Source organism: Pleurodeles waltl, chromosome 9 (genome assembly GCF_031143425.1).
Source record: "Pleurodeles waltl isolate 20211129_DDA chromosome 9, aPleWal1.hap1.20221129, whole genome shotgun sequence".
NCBI lineage: Eukaryota > Metazoa > Chordata > Amphibia > Caudata > Salamandridae > Pleurodeles > Pleurodeles waltl.
Genome location: NC_090448.1, coordinates 318,497,779 through 318,510,695, shown reverse-complemented (window position 1 = coordinate 318,510,695; position 12,917 = coordinate 318,497,779). Strand labels below are relative to the sequence as shown.

Here is a 12,917-nt window from a genome sequence, read left to right as displayed (position 1 = left end):
ATAATGGTGCAGAATAGAGTGGTGTTGAGTGCAGTGGAGCAGAGTAAAGTGGTGCAGAGTAAAATGCAGTGGCATTGAGTATAGCAGTGTACACTATACTGGCAGAGTAGTGCAGAGTAGATGAGTGGTGAAGCGTGCAGAGGTGTAGAGTGGCATAGAGTGCAATGGTGTAGAGTGCAGTGGCATAGAGTGGTGCAAAATAGAGCACAGTGGCATAAATTTAAATGGCGTAGTGTGGTGCAGTGGCATAGAGTATGTAAAGTGGCGTAAATTGCAATGGCATGGAGTGGTGTAGAGGTGAGCAGCAGAGTGCAGTGATGTATAGTACAGGGTAATGAGTGGGAAGGAAAAGAAAAAACATGCAAGGTGCGGGTAAGAGGAAACAGAAGCTTCATGGACGGGGATTTGGGAAATGGACTGAAGACACTAGCACTCATATGGACTGTTTGAAATCAATGAAAAAACTAACTCCAAAAACTGGAGTACTGGAAGCACACAAATACTTGGTCAATGCTCAAGGGGAGGGCCAACCACAAGAAGATGACATGACGCCTGCATGCCATGACAAACGAGGTCAAAGGAAATTAGATCAACGCTGTAAGCTATGGGGGTGTCTGTAAGCTGGCTGTATTTAAACATGATGTCTGGCTGAGACAGAGTATGTGCTGTCTAGGTGAAACCTAAGCAGGTACTCTGCATGTCAACAAAGTGGTAGCAGCCTTGGCTCTGGTGGAATGGGCCCTCATTCCTTCTGATGGGTGTTTCTTGGTCACTGCATAGCAGACCTTAATGCAGAGGACTATCCACTTTAACAAAGCCTTTTCTGGACTGCCTTTGTTTTCTTTGCCCCAGAGAACCCCTCAAAAAGCTGACTGTCCCGCCAATGCTCTTTGATACGACAGATGCAAAAACTCAAGGCTCTCTTGGGGTCCAGCCGATGGAGTCTTTTTTCCTCTTTTGATGAGGAGGAGCAAATAACATTGGGCGAGTGATGGGTTACCTAACATGATCAGATGTCACAATTTTTAGCAAAAATGCCACACTGGTCATCAACACCAGTTTACTTGGGAAATAGGTGGTGTAAGGCAGCTGCACTAAGGGAGCTTACTTACACAATGAGCTGAAGTAATCCTGATGAGGAAGATGGTCTTTACAGTCAAAAGACACAGCCAGCATCGTCTCAAAGCGGGTGCATATGAAGAAAGTCAGGGCTAAATTGAGATCCCTCTGTACCATCACAGTGATTTTGGTGGAAACATGAGAGTTAAACCTTTTGGAAACCTCTTCATAACAGGTGATTTAAACAAAGATGGCTGGCCCAGCAAATGGAAAAAAGAAGATGAAATAACCTTTGATTGTACACACAGCAAGTCTTTGCTGGGCCACAGACAAAACAAAATCAAACAGTTTGGCCTGCAACCTGGTGTATGTTGCAGCTCCTCACCAGGCCCCAAATGTGTCCCAGTGCCCAGTGTAAATGGATTTTGTGAATGGCAATGCACATCTTCAGGAGGAGATCGAATACATTTAACTGTTGTCACTCAATCTACACTCATGGAGGTGTATATTGTGCAAACCTAGGTGCAGAACCCTACCTTGCTATTGGGAAAGAAAATCCTCTCGAAGTGGTAGCTTGACTGGAGGAACGATTCTAATGGCCAGAAGTGAAGGTACCACACACTCCTGTCTAATGTGAAGTCACTAGGATGACTTTGGCACAGTCCATCCAGATCTTCCTCAGAACTTGGGGTCAGAGAGACAGGTTGAAAGGCATGCAGGAGTCCAGTGCTCCAATCTAGCCAGATTGGGAGCAATCTTGGAAAACTCCAGTATGTAAAAATGTTCACATTCTACATTTTCGACTGCAGCAAAAAGATCTAGCAGGGGTTCTCTCTACTGTTGGAAGATGCCACGTACCTCCGTGGGGTATAATCACGATTAGTGATCCAACAGACACTGTTTGATGAACTCATCTGCCTTAGTGTTTAAAGATCCCATCAGATGGTTCACAATCAGGGTTAAACCCTGACTTTCCAGGCAATTCCAGAGGCATAGAGCCTCTTGGCACAGGACCCAGACCCCCACGCTGCCTTCCTTTTTACAGTATCACAGGGTAGTGTTGTTAATTTTGTCAAATGGCCTCCAGAAAACAATTCCTTGCTTGATGGTCTTCAAAGAGAAATAAAGAAATTTAAAAAAAAAAAAGATTTTGATTTACTCCACATAATTAATGTACTTGGGTAAATTATTTACAGATTAAAAGAGAGACAATGAAACACGAAGAATAGTTTTGATCCTGAGAAAATGGTCATGAAGTAAATCTGAGCAAAAGGATTAAGGCAGGAGACATGTGAAGAAATGCTTTTATGAAAAAGGTACGGAACTGTATCCGTGATTTAGTTGCTGTCATTTTGATACTCTTCCGAAGTCTGAAAGGAAGTACATATCCCTTTTAACCCCTTTGCTGCCAGGTCTTTTCCCCCTCAGGTGCCAGGCCTTTTTTGGCTTTTTGGGGCAAGGCGCGCTTAGGACCTCATAACTTTTTGTCCACATAAACTACCCACGCCAAATTTGTGTCCTTTTTTTTTCAACATCGTAGGGGTTCTAGAGGTACCCAGACTTTGTGGGTTCCCCTGACGAGACCAAAAAATTACCCAAAATACAGTGAAAATGTAGTTTTTCTTTTAAAAAAAGGGAAAAAAGGGCTCCAGAAGAAGGCTTGTGGTTTTTTCCCTGAAAATGGCGTCAACAAAAGGTTTGCGCTGCTAAAATCGCCAGCTTCCTAGCTTTCAGGAACAGGCAGACTTGAATCAGAAAACCCAATATTTCAACACAATTTTGGCATTTTATTGTGACACACCCCATTTTTACGATATGTTGTGCTTTCAGCCTCCTTCCAGTCAGTGACAGAAATGGGTGTGAAACCAATTCCGGATCCCAGACACCTAAACATTTCTTAAAAGTAGACAAAATTCTGAATTCAGCAACTTGTGTAGATCCTACAAGGTTTTCCTAAAGAAAATAACAAATGAAATAAGAAAAAGATTGAAATTGAGGGGAAAAAAACTGTCATTTTTCTCCTTGTTTTACTCTGTAACTTTTTCCTGCGATGTCAGATTTTTTAAAGCAAATACCGTTACGTGTGCTGGACTCTTCTTGTTGCGGGGATATATAGGACTTGTAGGTTCATCAAGAACCCTATTTACCCAGAGACAATAAATGAGCTGCACCTTGCAGTGGGTTTTCATTCTATACAGGGTATACAGCAATTCATTTGCTGAAATAAAGAGTGAAAAATAGGTATCAAGAAAACCTTTGTATTTCCAAAATTGGCACAAGATAAGGTGTTGAGAAGCAGTGGTTATTTCCACATATCTGATTTCCAGGGTGCCCATACTAGCATGTGAATTACAGGGCATTTCTTAAATAGAATTTTTTTTTTTTTTTTGTACACACTGTCTTATATTTGGAAGGAAAAAATGTAGAGAGAGACAAGGGGCAATAACACTTGTTTTGCTATTCTATGTTCCCCCAAGTCTCCTGATAAAAATGGTACCTCACTTGTGTGGGTACGCCTAGCGCCTGGGACAGGAAATGACCCAAAACACAGGCTTAGGGGACTCCAAGATGGGGTGACTTGTGGGGCTCTCACCAGGTTCTGTTACCCAGAATCCTTTGCAAACCTCTAAATTTGGCTAAAAAAAACACTTTTTCCTCACATTTTGGAGACAGAAAGTTCTGGAATCGGAGAGGAGCCACGAATTTCCTTCCACCCAGCGTCCCCCCAAAGTCTCCGAATAAAAATGATACCTCGCTTGTGTGGGTAGGCCTAGTGCCCGTGACAGGAAATGCCCCAAAACACAACGTAGACACATCACATTTTTCCAAAGAAAACAGAGGTGTTTTGTGCAAAGTGCCTACCTATGGATTTTGGCCTCTAGCTTAGCCAGCACCAGTGAAACCTACCAAACCAGTGCATTTTTTAAAACTAGAGACCTACGGGAATCCAAGATGGGGTGACTTGTGGGGCTCTCACCAGGTTCTGTTACTCAGAATCCTTTGCAAACCTTAACATTTGGCTAAAAAAAAAAAAAAAAAAAACTTTTTCCTCATATTTCGTTGAAAGAAAGTTCTGGAATCTGAGAGGAGCCACAATTTTCCTTCCACTCAGCATTCCCCCAAGTCTCCCAACCTCGGCAATCTGATGACGCCAGCGCGCTCACAGTGCACAACGTCATCAGATGCTACTGAGGACGCGCTGGGAGCCATCTGCTTCCAGTGCATCGGCAGGCGAGGACTTCTAAAGGTAAGTCTCTCTCTTTTCGAAACCCACTAGGCCAGGGGGCAGAAACCACCAATACGCAAAGGATTTTTTTTTTTCCCCTCTTTTTTTGTTTTGTGCTGGGGGTGCCCCATTTCACCCCCTTTGGCAAGGGTCACCCCCTAAAGGGGGCACAAAGCTGTTGGCCATTTCTGTCCCCCTTGGGGGCAGATCGGCCAATTTTTTTCATGCCCATCCACTTAGGCACTAGGGATCCTGTGTGTGTGTGTTTTGTGTGTGGGCGGGCGGCACCTTTGGCAAGGGTCACCCCCACAAGGGAGTTAGTGATGGCCATTTCTGCCCACCTTGGAGGCAGATTGGCCTATTTTGTTTTTTAGGCGTATCTGCCCCCAAGGGGGGGGGGGGGGGGGGGGCAGAAGGCATCAAGATGTCAGAGATTTTTGTTCTTTGGTTGCCTTTGTTTTTTTGTGTGCGGGGGGCGCCCCCTTTGACAAGGTCGCCCCCCAAAGGGGGCACAGAGCTGTTGGCCCTTTCTGCCCCCCTTGGGGGCAGATTGGCCTATTGTTTTCAGGCCCATCTGCCCCCAAAGGGGGCAGAATCCACTTAGGCACCAGGGTTCTTGTGTGAGTGTGTTTTGTGTGGGTAGGGCAGCTCCTTTGGCAAGCGTCGCTCCCCAAAGGGGGCCACATTACTGATGGCCATTTCTGCTCTCCTTGGGGGCAGATCGGGCTATTTTTTTTAGGCCTATCTGCTCCCAAGATGTGAGGGATTTTTTTTTGTTGTTCCCCCTTAGTTTTTTTGTGCTGGGGGCGCCCCTTTTGGCAAGGGTCGCCCCCCCCCCCCCACCCAAACAGGGTACAGAGCTGTTGGCCATTTCTGCCCCCCTTAGGGGCAGATCGGACTATTTTTCTTAGGCCCATCTGTCCACAAGGGGGGCAGAAGCCACTTAGGCACCAGGGACAATTTCTAAGTTCTTGGTGGCGGGGTGTTTGTCAATGGGCGAAGTATTTGTATTTGTGATTATAACACTTTATTTCTTCTTTTTGTTCTAGTTCAAAGCTTCTGCTTCTTTTGCTGTGGATCCTTGCAGTTTTGGCAGTAGTTGTCCTGTAGTTTGCATAGTTGCATGTTTTAGGTAAGTAAAAGCAATTTACTCCAAAGGAGTATTGTTGACAAGCATGAATGACATGTTTGTAGGTGGTGTACTAAATGCAGGATTGTATGTGAAATTGTCCTTAGATTTGAGCACAATGATATTTGTGTTGTCATATGTCTAATTTGCTTTTTTCTTTTTAGTGGGATATCATTGGTGATTGCTGTGTCTGTGCAGAGTAGTTGCTGGTGAGTAGCTTTTTCAGGCAAGTGAGTGGTATACTTTTTAGTACACAACTCTTTGTGATAAAGCTACACTTTGTTTATTACTTATTTTAGTGCTGGTTGTTGTTGGCAATCCATTTATTGTTAGAAGGGATCATGGCTAGCCGCAGAGTGACCGCTCAGCAGGTTGTTAGCATGCTTTTTGAGTCGTCTTCTGACCATGATAATGAGACTGACTCCGCATCTGAGGCAGAGGAGGAAGTGAGAGATTTTGGGAGTGAGTTTTCTGTCCGAGAGGATTCTTCTGATGAGGAAGCCACTCTCCGAGAAGATGAAGGGCCTGTTTTAGAGGAGGACATTGATGTGCCAAGAAAGCAGCAGCCTTGGGCTGAAGGGTTTCCCATTAGAAGACCTGACAGCTGTATTGCCCCAAACATGGAGCAGCCACAGTTACCTGCATTTACTGGTCTCCCAGGGTGTAGAGTCATAACGGAAAACTTTTTGCCTGGCAATTTCTTTCACTTGTTTATGGACGATGTACTTTTGGAAGAGATTGTGGAGCAGACTAATTTGTATGCTGAGCAATATTTGAGGGACAACGCTGCCAGACTTAGGCCTCAGTTTGAGCTACTCAGTGGGTTCCCACATATCTGGAAAAAATTAAAAAGTTTTTAGGTTTGACTTTTTTGATGGGGTTGATAAGGAAGCCGTCACTGGCTTCTTATTGGTCTACTAGTCCCTTGATGACATCGTCTATATTTCCTGCAACTATGACACGTAATCGCTATTTGCTTCTTCTTCTTCGTATGCTGCATTTTGTAGACAATGCTTTAGCCTTGTCACGAGATCACCCTGATTGTGACCGTCTTTTTAAGATTAGGCCTGTCCTTGATCATTTTGTAGATTGGTTTTCAGAGGTCTATGTTCCAGGCAAAGAGATAAGTGTGGATGAGTCTTTGGTCCTTTTCAAGGGGCGTTTAGTTTTTAAGCAGTACATTCCTAGTAAAAGGGCACGGTATGGAATTAAATTGTATAAGGAGTTGTTTAGAGTGGACACTGTTGCTTGTGGCACAATCCGTTCTAACTGGGATGGCTATCCAAGGGAGCTTGTATGTAAAAAACTTGAGGGGTCAGTGCAGTGCCTTGTGGAATAATGAGCTGCTAGCTCTGAAATTTTCAGACAGGAGGGATCAAATGTCATTTTACTTGGGAGACTGAGGGGAACGCTGGGGAGTAGGAATTTTGTGCTGGAGCGGTGATCCTACACAGAAAAGTCAGGAAAATATGCTTTTTTTTAAAAAAATTGAGGGTTGCAGATGAGTCTGGATAAGAAAATGTTGGGGGATCCACACAAGCCACACCTCCCTGGACTCCTTGGGGTGTCTTGTTTTAAAAAAATGTCTGGGTTTGGTAGGTTTCCCTAGATGAAGGACACACCCAGGACCAAAAACATAGGTGCCCCTCCCCCCCAAACATACGTATTTTTGTAATATATAATTTTGATGTGTCCACGTACGTCTGTAATGTGCCAAACACTAAAATTGTGAAAAGAAACGTACTTAGGTTATGTGAAAAAGACCCCTCACCCGAACAACCAATTTGGTGGCATGCTTCATCATCGGGGTCCCACCTGAGACACCTAGCGTGTCTAGCATGTCACAAGTGTGCAGCGACGTCCGATTACAGCGGAGCAGGTTTTGTCATTTTTACCACACACACTGGTTGGATTTGGCACGAGGGTGAGATGGTTCAGTAGATCAAATTTTATTAACAAGAGATATCACAAAAGTGAAATGCACTGCTAATAACTGAAAGGCCAAAAAAGTGAACCAATGACTCACAGCTCGTGAGCTGTAAAGCCGCGTCAAGGCACCAACCGTTTTACAGTCCATTCACATACCTTTCATACATGACACGCTCAAGACCATTCACGCCGTCAGCCACGGGCCCAGCACATTGCAACACTTGCATCGACAGACAGCGCCACTCAAGGGCCCATCACTTACATATGCCCACATGCCTGATACAGCAGTCACACTAGCTGATGGGAGTGTGTGGACTGACGTTTGGCTGGCATCGCCAGCCAAGCACCACCCTAAGCACACCGCCAGCCAAGTGCCACCCCATGCACACCGCCAGACAAGCACCACCTCAAGCACACCGCCAGCCAAGCGCCACCCCACACACACCGCCAGCCAAGAGCCACCCCATGCACACCGCCATCACTTTTTTTGTTTATAAACAACAAAGAAACCTCTAATTATAAAATAAGTACAAAACTACAAACACAAAAGCTCTAACTAAATACATGACAGTAATGCCCACCGTGAAACTGAACATATGAAAATATAAGATATGCCGTTTACACTCAAGGTATTTCCCAAAAAATGTTCTTCGTGTGGTAACACCTGAAACAGCAGGCCACACACAGCCCAGGCTTTGAAGGGCAATCGGGGCAGTACATCCGGCTCTCCCTCCGGATACCTCTTCGGGCCCATACTCTACATTTCTTAGTGGGCAAGTCTTTTTTGGGAGTGGGAGGAATGTGATCTGGAAAGTGGCGATCTTTCAATCTAGCCACATCAAGGCACCAACCGTTTTACAGTCCATTCACACACCTTTCATACATGACACGCTCAAGACCATTCACGCCGCCAGCCATGGGCCCAGCACATTACAACACTTGCATCGACAGACAGCGCCACTCAAGGGCCCATCACTTACATACACCCACATGCCTGATACAGTAGTCACACTAGCTGATGGGAGTGTGTGGACTGACGTTTGGCTGGCACAGCCAGCCAAGTGCCACCCCACACACACCGCCAACCAAGCGCCCCCCCAAACCACCGCCAACCAAGCGCCACCCCACACACACCGCCAGCCAAGCGCCACCCCATGCCCACCGACAATTTTTTTGTTTATAAACAACAAAGAAACCACTAACTAATTATAATATAAGTGCAAAACTACAAACACAAAAGCTCTAACTAAATACATGACAGTAATGCCAACCGTGAAACTGAACATATGAAAATATAAGATAGGCAGTTTATGCTCACGGTATTTCCCCCCAAAATGTCTTCGTGTGGTAACTCCTGAAACAGCCGGCCACACACAGCCCATGCTTTGAAGGGCAATCGGGGCAGTATATCCAGCTCTCCCTCTGGATACCTCTTCGGGCACATACTCTACATTTCTTAGTGGGCAAGTCTTTTTTGGGAGTGGGAGGAATGTGATCTGGAAAGTGACGATCTTTCAAACTAGCCACAACCTCCACCACTGCTACTCTAGGAACTCTTGCCTGTTCTACCACAATAAGGTTCTCTATCACTGACTCCTGAAATGTAACAAATTTCATCCTTGACTCAGGTGAACAATCCTTGAACACAATAAAAGCATTAAAAGTTGCCAAATGAAATAAATGTAGGGTCAACTTTTTATACCACACGTAGGACTTACGCAGAGCAGTGTAAGGTTCCAACCTCTGATCTACTCTATCAACACCACCCATGTGCCTATTGTAGTCCAAAATGCACGCAGGTTTGCACACTTCGGCAACCTGATCCCAAACAGTTACAGGGGAAGTACTCTCAGCATAGATGGTAGATAGCATGTACACATCCCTCCTGTCTGAAAATTTCAGAGCTAGCAGCTCATTATTACACAAGGCACTGCAATGACCCCTCTCAAGTTTTTTTTTTTTTTTTTTTTTACAGACAAGCTCCCTTGGATAGCCTTTCCGGTTAGAACGGATTGTGCCACAAGCAACAGTGTCCACTCTAAACAACTCCTTATACAATTTAATTCCATACCATGCCCTTTAACTAGGAATGTACTGCTTAAAAACTAAACGCCCCTTGAAAAGGACCAGTCTCGTCCACACTTATCTCTTTGCCTGGAACGTAGACCTCTGAAAAACGATCTACAAAATAATCAAGGACAGGCCTAATCTTAAAAAGACGGTCCCAATCAGGGTGATCTTGTGACAAGGTGAAAGCATTGTCTACAAAATGCAGCATACGAAGAAGAAGAAGCAAGTAGCGATTACGTGTCATAGTTGCAGGAAATATAGTCGTTGCCATCAAGGGACTAGTAAACCAATAAGAAGCCAGTGACGGCTTCCTTATCAACCCCATCAAAAAAGTTAAACCTAAAAACTTTTTAATTTTTTCCAGATATGTGGGAACCCACTGAGTAGCTCAAACTGAGGCCTAAGTCTGGCAGCGTTGTCCCTCAAATATTGCTCAGCATACAAATTAGTCTGCTCCACAATCTCTTCCAAAAGTACATCGTCCATAAACAAGTGAAAGAAATTGACAGGCAAAAAGTTTTCCGTTTTGACTCTACACCCTGGGAGACCAGTAAATGCAGGTAACTGTGGCTGCTCCATGTTTGGGGCAATACAGCTGTCAGGTCTTCTAATGGGAAACCCTTCAGCCCCGGGCTGCTGCATTCTTGGCACATCAATGTCCTCCTCTAAAACAGACCCTTCATCTGCACTGAGAGTGGCTTCCTCATCAGAAGAATCCTCTCGGACAGAAAACTCACTCCCAAAATCTCTCACTTCCTCCTCTGCCTCAGACGCAGAGTCAGTCTCATTATCATGGTCAGAAGATGACTCAAAAAGCATGCCAACAACCTGCTGAGCGGTCACTCTGCGGCTAGCCATGATCCCTTCTAACAATAAATGGATTGCCAACAACAACCAGCACTAAAATAAGTAAAACAAAGTGTAGCTTTATCACAAAGAGTTATGTACTAAAAAGTATACCACTCACTTGCTTGAAAAAGCTACTCCGCAGCAACTACTCTGCACAGACACAGCAATCACCAATGATATCCCACTAAAAAGAAAAAAGAAAAAAGCAAATTAGACATATGACAACACAAATATAATTGTGCTCAAATCTAAGGACAATTTCACACACAATCCTGCATTTAGTACACCACCTACAAACACGTCATTCATGCTTGTCAACAATACTCCTGTGGAGTAAATTGCTTTTACTTATCTAAAACATGCAACTATGCACACGGCAGGACAACTACTGCCAAAACCGCAAGGATCCACAGCAAAAGAAGCAAAAGCTTTGAACTAGAACAAAAAGAAGAAATAAACTGTTATAATCACAAATACAAATACTTCGCCAATTGACAAACATCCCGCCACCAAGAACTTAGAAATTGTCCCTGGTGCCTAAGTGGCTTCTGCCCCCCTTGGGTGCAGATGGGCCTAAGAAAAATAGGCCGATCTGCCCCCAAGGGGGGGCAGAAATGGCCACCAGCTCTGTACCCTGTTTGGGGGACGACCCTTGCCAAAGGGGGCAAAAGGGGCGCCCCCAGCACAAACAAACTAAGGGGGGGGAAATCCCTCACGTCTTGGGGGCAGATAGGCCTAAAAAAAATAGCCCGATCAGCCCCCAAGGGGGACAGAAATGGGCAACAGCTCTGTGCCCCCTTTGGGGGGCGACCCTTGTCAAAGGGGGAGCTCCCAGCACACACAAAAACAAAGGGAACCAGAAAACAAAAATCCCTGACATCTTGATGCCTTCTGCCCCCCTCCCCCCCCCTTGGGGGCAGATGGGCCTAAAACAAAATAGGCTGATCTGCCTCCAAGGTGGGCAGAAATGGCCATCACTAACGTACCCCCTTTTGGGGGCGACCCTTGCCTAAGGTGCCGCCCCTCCACACACAAAACACACAAACAGGATCCCTGGTGCCTAAGTGGATTCTGCCCCCCTTGGGGGCAGATGGGCATGAAACAAATTAGCCAATCTGCCCCCAAGGGGGACAGAAATGGCCAACAGCTTTGTGCCCCACAGCACAAAAAAAAAAAAAGGAGAAAAAAAAAAATCCTTGGCGTATTGGTGGTTTCTGCCCCTAAAAAAAAAATAGGCCCATCTGCCACCAAAGGGTGCCCCCAAACACACAAAACACACCATACAATCCCTAGGGCCTAGTGGGTTTTGACCCCCCCGGGGGCCAGATTGGCCAAAAACATGGCCAATCTAGCCCCAGGAGGATGCCGAAACATAAGAAAATATTGCCCCTGAAGCAGCGACCCTTGCCTAAGAGGTTGCTGCCCAAAAACATAATGAAACTGAAATCCCTGGTGGTCTAGTGGGTTTTGACCCCCGTGGAGGCATATTGGCCAAAATAAATGGCCGATCTGCCCCCAGGGGGGCAGAAACAGGATTTAAAATTGCCCCCCAGGGGAGAGACCTTTGCCCAAGGGGTCACTCCCCTAAATAAAGCTGAAGGGAAATCCCTGGTGGCTAGTGGGGATTCCTGCACCACGGTCACAGGCCCCGCCCACAATTGTGGAGCAGGAATCCACTGAAAACAGGCACAGGGGGAAAGGAAAAACTCTTTCCTTTGCCCCTGTGTCTGTTTCCCCCCCCTCCAAAAACCTCAAAAAGAGAGAGACTTACCTTTAGAAGTCCTCTCCTGCCGATGCGCTGGAAGCAAATGGCTCCCAGTGCGTCCTCAGTGGCGTCTGATGACATCGCGTGCTGTGAGTGCGCTGACGTCATCAGATTGCCGAGGGGAGGGTCGGGGATGGAAGGGGAAGCAATTCCCCTTCCATCCCCGACTGCGGGGTGTGGGAGGGAGGCCCACGGGGGCCGGGTGCAGGACGAGCTGGTCTAATCCAGGGCACACAGGAACCGTGTGCCTGGACAAGACCAGCTCCCCCGCGGCACGCCTGGGGTTATAACATAAAATGTTCTTTTAAGAGGATAAGCAATGGAAGATTGTTTTAATGTTATTAAAAGCTAAAATGTGAAAAATGTTTGGCTCTGTATGCAGCACTGTTGGGCACTGAAATTCATGTTACGTGCTCTTAAATCATATAAGATGAGTGGTTACAATATAATACTCTTAAGCAAAAACTAAATGAATTGTGGAATTACAACACCTTAAAATTAGTGCAAGCTCAGTCTATCTAACCTCACTTCTAAATATACAAATATATCAATAAAGGAACTTAGTTTGTTTTATCCAACGTTGTCACCTGTAAGAAAATTATTTATGATTATATATCCAGCTTCATCAAAGGTCCACTGTCCTTTCAGTATTTGTATATGTATCACAAATGAATAATGAATGACCCAGAGCAAAATCTCTAGAACCATTCTTGCTGTTAGCATAAAAATGAAAATAATGTCTAAGACTTTTAAGGGTAGTTTTAAGTAATCAGCCAATACAAGTTTAGTTACCAATTAATTTCACCACAGAATCCAAAAGTAGGGAATTCTTATTTGCGATTTCCTAACCGCATGTACCAGGGGTGTGGAATTTATTAAAATATCTACTT

The 12,917-nt window shown here is 45.2% G+C and overlaps 1 long non-coding RNA gene across 14 annotated transcripts in view; it reads right to left on the bottom strand.

Moving 5' to 3' along the window:
* The window catches only part of LOC138259234 (uncharacterized), a 189,708-nt gene that overhangs the window by 150,567 nt on the left and 26,224 nt on the right, over positions 1 to 12,917 (bottom strand). For 13 of the 14 annotated variants that reach the window (XR_011198687.1, XR_011198682.1, XR_011198683.1 and 10 more), the window contains exon 2: positions 10,381 to 10,446. The exons of the other annotated variant lie outside the window; for it this stretch is intronic. This is a non-coding gene — a long non-coding RNA (uncharacterized lncRNA). The remainder of the gene's footprint in view (positions 1 to 10,380; positions 10,447 to 12,917) is intronic. 14 annotated transcript variants of the gene reach the window in all.